We start from the raw sequence: 6303 nt of genomic DNA on the forward strand, positions 1-6303 counted from the left end.
GCGGTGGCGGGCACCTGTAGTCCCAGCTACTCAGGAGGCTGAGGCAGGAAAATGGCGTGAACCCGGGAGGCGGAGCTTGCAGTGCAGCCGAGATCGTGCCACTGCGCTCCAGCCTGGGCGACAGAGCGAGACACTGTCCCAAAAAAAAAAAAAAGAAAGAAATTGTAATGCGTTCTCTCAGGCAAAATTCCATACAAGCAAATTACCGTCTCTCCAAAGCATTCCCACCATACTTAATTCACCATTCCCTGAACAAAATGTGCCATCTTCATTGTCCAGGTCTTTACAGTGCTGGTTTCCCTGCCTGGGCAGCTCCCTCCATCCCATCCCAGCCCATTCCCCATCCCTCCACCTCCCCCTTCCCTCCCCACTCTCATACAACTCTTCCTCATCTTTCAGGACCCGGCTTCAATGTCACCTTAATTGGAAGCTTCTGTCACCCTCCAGAAGAGCTTCCCATTGCACTTGATGCATGCACTGTTATTTGATCATTTCTGAGTCATAGTCCAAGTTTTTTTGTACCTGAATAACATGTTGCCCAGTCAGTCTCTCTTCCTGGATTCTGAAGTCTTTCATGGTAGAGCCAGCTAGAAGTGACAAAAAGACATTCTTTTGAAAAAGAGGGATGACACAGACAGACATAAGTTCTTAAATGTTTTAAATGGTACGTGAAATTTTAACAAAATTCAAAGGCTTGTGGGGAACACTTAGGAGGAAAAGTTACTAGGAATGTTATAAAGGGTTAATTTATATTTGATTGTACTTTATTTTATTTTATTTTTTGAGACAGAGTCTCATTCTGTCACCTAGGCTGGAGTGCAGTGGTACAATCAGGGTTCACTGCAGTCTCAACCTCCTGGTCTCAAGTAATCTCACTTAATCTTTATTTGGTTTAAGAAACTCAGTCTTGGTTGAGCATGGTGGCTTATGCCTATAATCTCAGCATTTTGGGAGGCTGAGAGGGGTATATTACTTGAGTCAAGCAGTTTGAGATCAGCCTGGGCAACATATTAAGACCCTGTCTCTACCAAAAAAACAGAGTGAATTTGTGGAAGACAATTTTTCCACAGACTGGGGGTGGAGGGAATTATTTCAGGATGATTCAAGTGTATTACATATATTGTGCACTTTATTTCTATTATTATTACATTGTAATATATAATGAAATAATTATACAACTCACTATAACATAGAATCAGTGGCATCTCTGAGCTTGTTTTCCTGCATCAAGACTGTCCATGTGCGGTGACGGGAGACAGTGACAGATCATCAGACATTAGATTCTCATAAAGAGCGTGCAACCTAGATCCCTCACATGCAAAGTTCACAACAGGGTTCGTGCTTCTATGAGAATCTAATGCTCCTGCTGATCTGACAGGACATGGAGCTCAGGTGGTCATGTGAGTGATGGCGAGGGGCTGTAAATACAGATGAAGTTTCCCCTCACTCACTTGCTGCTCACCTCTGGCTCTGTGGCCCTGTGGTTGGAGACCCCTGCTTGAGTGCATTCAAAGGATCCATCCCATGCCATTCTTCAGAGTCATCTTTACTGCCATCATGGTCAAATGTAGCACCCCTAAGCTCACACGGCATATGCCTCAGGTGGCATTTCAACACAATCAACAGTAAGTGGTAGCTTGAGTCACTGTGAGGTCAGTTCCTGGAAATCACCAGCATCCCATGTCCCACTGGCAAGGAGCTCAACACTGCTCCGTGGATAACCAAACCCATGCCCAAATCCCATCTGTGTGGGTCTATCTCCTGGTATCCTTCCTAGCATCAATTCTGTATTTGTAGGAGTCCAATCAGGAGACATAAACCACTCAAAAGTTTAAACTAGAATGGGCACGGTGGCTCAAACCTGTAATCCTAGCACTTTGGGAGGCCAAGGTGGGTGGATCGCTTTGAGCTTAGGAGTTTGAGACCAAACTGGGAAACAGGACGAAACTCTGTCTCTACAAAAAACACAAAAATTAGGCGGGTGTGGTGGTACATACTTGTAATCCCAGCTACTTGGGAGGCTGAGGCAGAAGAATTGCTTTAGCCTGGCAAGTGAAGGTTGAAGTGAGCAGAGATTGTGCCACTGCACTCCAGCCTGGGCGACAGAGTAAAATCCGGTATCAGAAAATAAAAGAAAAAATATATATGTAAATTTAATATAAAAAGTATTAAATTTTGGCTGGGCGCAGTGGCTCACGCCTATAATCCCACGACTTTGGGAGGCCGAGGCAGGCAGATCGCCTAAGGTCAGGAGTTAGAGACTTGACCAACATGGAGAAACCCCATCTCTACGAAAAATACAAAATTAGCTGGGTGTGGTGGAGCATGCCTGTGATTCCAGCTACTTGGGAGGCTGAGGCAGGAGAATTGCTTGAACCTCGGAGGCGGAGGTTGCGGTGAGCCGAGATTGTGCCATCGCACTCCAGCCTGGGCAACAAGAGCAAAACTGCATCTCAAAAAAAAAAAAAAAAAAAAAGGTATTAATTTTAACAGAGGATCAGCATAATGAGGGACACTCTAGCACAAAGTAAATATAGAACTAGCAGAGGCCAGGCATAGTGACTCAAGCCTGTAATCCCAGCAATTTGGGAAGCCTAGGCAAGAGGATCGCTTGAGGCCAGGAGTTGGAGACCAGCCTGTGCAACATAGCGATACCCTGTGTCTACCAAAAAAAGAAAAAAATTAGCCAGGTGTGGTCGTGGTGCACACCTGTAGTTCCAGCTACTTGGAGTCTGGGGTGGGAGGACCCCTTGAGCCTGGGAAGTCTAGGCTACAGTGAGCCAAGATCATGCCATTGCACTCCTGGGCAATAGTGAGACCCTGTCTTAGAAAGAAAAAAAAAAGAAAAGAAAGTGCTAATCCCCCTACGGGAATCTCCTCTTCTCCTGCCTTCTCTGGAACCTCACTTGTCAGTTCTTCCTCCCACTTCCCCGTATCATTAACCTATCCCCCGCTTTTAGCTCCTTCCCACCATCATTTAAACTAATCAAACTTCTTATATTTTAAAAAACTTTCCCTAAACTCAGTGTTTCCCCTGCTTCAGGTCTCCAGTACACCCACTGAGCCATCTGCTTTCCCTGATGCCTTCTCTACACAGCAGCCTGGACCACATCTCTAATCCATGAATCTCATTATGTTACTCTTCCCCCATTTACATCACTCCTCCTTGCCTCAGGGATTAAGTCCAAACTCCTTAACAGCCCCTGCTCTGCCCTGCATTCCAAGGCAGACTCACTGCTCTTGCCCCTCTCCATTTTACCTGCTGTGGAGTCCAACTGAGCCTCATCTGCCCCCTGAATGCCCACTCTCACTCCTCTGGGAGGCTCTGAAGTGGGTGATGCCCTCTGCTTAGAATACGCTTCCCCTTAAACCTCTACTCTCTTCCTGGGTAGCTTCGGCTCCTCTGTCACTTCTCTGCTTTGGCATCATCTCCTCCTGAAAGCCTTCCTTGACTCCCCAGATTCTCAGGAGTATGGGAGGTGAGGTGCTCCTCCCATATATGAATGGAGATTAGGGAGTATGTGTTATTCATGTTTAATTCACCAGTGCTTAGCTCAGTACCTGGCACAAAATAGTCACTGTGGTGGCCAAGGTAACAACAGCCCCCCCACCCCCCAGCAATAGCTCATGTCCTATGTTACACTGCACAAATACATAGGAAGGGGAATTAAGAGTGCAGATGGAATTAATGTTGCTAATCAGCTGACCTTAAAACAAGATTATCTGGCAGTATCTGGGTGAGCCCATGTAATTACAAGTGTTCCTTAAATGTGGAAAAGGGAGGCAGAAGGTTAAGAACCAGAGATAGTGGGCACAATGGCTCATGCCTGTATTACCAATACTTTGGGAGGCCAAGACAGGAAAATCCCTTGAGTCCAGGAGTTCAAGGCCAGCCCTGACAACATAGTGAGGCCTCATCTCTACAAAAAACCCCAAAATTCCCCAAGTGTCATGGTGCTTACCTGTAGTCCCAGCTACTGGGAAGGATGAAGTGGGAGGCTCACTTGAGACTGGGAGTTTGAGGCTACAATGAGCCATGATAGGACAACTGAACTCCATCCTGAGTGACAGAGCAAAGTCTTGCTTCTAAAGAAAAAAAGGACATTGGAATCAGGGTCCCCTCCATCCTAAGGTGCCTACAAGGCATCTCTCTCTGCAAACGAGTAAACGTCATCCTCCAACTCCTCACAGAGTGGAGCAGCAGGAAAACTCCCTCACCTCATTTCTGTGTCACTTGGGAGGCCTGGACAGCCCAATAACCAGCTCCTTGCTGATGAAGCAATTGGGAAATGGCTCGAGTTGAGTTAAGGAGAATTTGGATCCTTCTTTTGGTTCTCAATAGGCAGGGTAGGGGCCAGGCATGGTGGCTCATACGTGTAATCCTTGCACTTTGGGAGGCCACGGTGAGAGGATCGCTTGAGGCCAGGAGCTCAAGACCAGCCTGGAAAACACAGCAAGACCCGGGTGGCATGCACCTGTAGTCCCCACTACTTGGTAGAATGAGGTAGGAGGGTTGATCACTTGATCCCAGGAGTTTCAGGCTTCAGTGAGCCATAATGGCTTACCACTGCACTCCATAATGCACTGTTCCATAATGGGCACCACTGCACTCCAGCCTGGGTGACAGAGCCAGACGATGTCTCAAAAAGTGACAAAAAAAAAAAAAAAAAAAGAGAGAGAGAGAGACTATAGGCAGCCACCGCCACATCTGGCTAATTTTTAAATATTCTGTAGAGACGAGGTCTTGCTAGGTTGCCCAGGCTGGTCTAAAACTCCTGGCATCAGGCTGGGCATGGGGGCTCATGCTTGTAATCCCAGCACTTTGGGAGGCCAAGGCAGGCAAATCACCTGAGGTCAGGAGTTCAAGATCAGCCTGGCCAACACGGCGAAACCCCATCTCTACTAAAAATACAAAAATTGGCCAGGCAGTAGTGGCATGTGCCTGTAATCCTAGGTACTCAGGAGGCTGAGGCAGGAGAATCACTTGAACCCAGGAGGCGGAGGTTGCAGTAAGCCAAGATCGTGCCACTGCATGCACTCTACCCTGAGTGACAAAGCGAGACTCTGTCTCAAAACAAACAAATACAAACAAACAAACAAACAAAAAACCTCCTGGCATCAAGAGATCTTCCTGTCTCAGCCTCCCAATGCCCTGGGTTTATATATTTTTTTCAGTATAATTGAAGACACTTGTTCTTATATGGCTTTAAGAGATAAAGAAAAAAAAAAAACAGATAATAACAAATGTTGGTGAAGGCAGGGCATGGTAGCTCAGCCTGTAATTCCAGAACTTTGGGAGGCTGAGGTGGGCAGATCACTTGAGGCCAGGAGTAAGAGACCAGCCTGAGCAACATGGTAAAACTCCATCACTACAAAAACATATAAAAATTAGCCAAGCATGGTGGCATGCACCTGTAATTTTCAGCTACTCAGAAGGCTGAGATGAGAAAATCACTTGTGCCTGGGAGATCAAGGTTGCAGTGAACTGTGATGGCATCACTGTGCTGCAGCCAGAGAGACAGAACAAGCCCCTGTCTAGAAAAAAACAAAAATGTCAGCGAAGATGTGGAGGAATTGGAACTCACATACATTACTGGTGGGAACATAAAATCATGTAACCACTTTCGGTATTTCTTTTCGTGTCATTTTAATTGGATTTTTAAAAAAAATCAAGATAAGGTCTCACTATCTTGCCCAGGCTGATCTTGAACTTGTGGGCTCAAGTAATCCTCCCAGCTGAGCCTCCTGAGTAGCTGGGACTACGGGTGTGAGCCATTGCACCCAACTGGTGTAGCCACTTTAGAAAACAAACTGTCAGTTTCTCAAAAGGCTAAATATACAGTCATCATATAATACCACAATTTCACTCCTAGGCATATATCCCAGAGAAATAAAAATATATGTCCACACAAAAACTTGTACAGCAATCTTCACAGCACCATTATTCATAATGGCTAATACACGAAAACAACCCAAATGTCCACCAACTGATGAACAGATAAACAAAATGCAGTGTGTCTCTACCACGGAGTATTATTCAGTCATAGAAGGAATGAAATATTGATACACACTATGACATAAAGGAACTTTGAAAACACTGCTAAGAGGGAAAAAAGCCACAAAAGATCACATATTGTACAATTCTATTTGTCCAGATTAGGAAATTCTACAGCTACAAAAAATGAATCAATGGTTGCCTAAGGCTGGGGGCCAAGGCAGGTGGGGGGAGTAGGAGGTAGTGGCTAAGGGGTACGGATTTCTCTATAGGGTAATGAAAGGTTCTAAAAGTGACTGTGGTGATCG

Source organism: Mandrillus leucophaeus, unplaced genomic scaffold, assembly GCF_000951045.1.
Source record: "Mandrillus leucophaeus isolate KB7577 unplaced genomic scaffold, Mleu.le_1.0 Scaffold42, whole genome shotgun sequence".
Lineage (NCBI taxonomy): Eukaryota > Metazoa > Chordata > Mammalia > Primates > Cercopithecidae > Mandrillus > Mandrillus leucophaeus.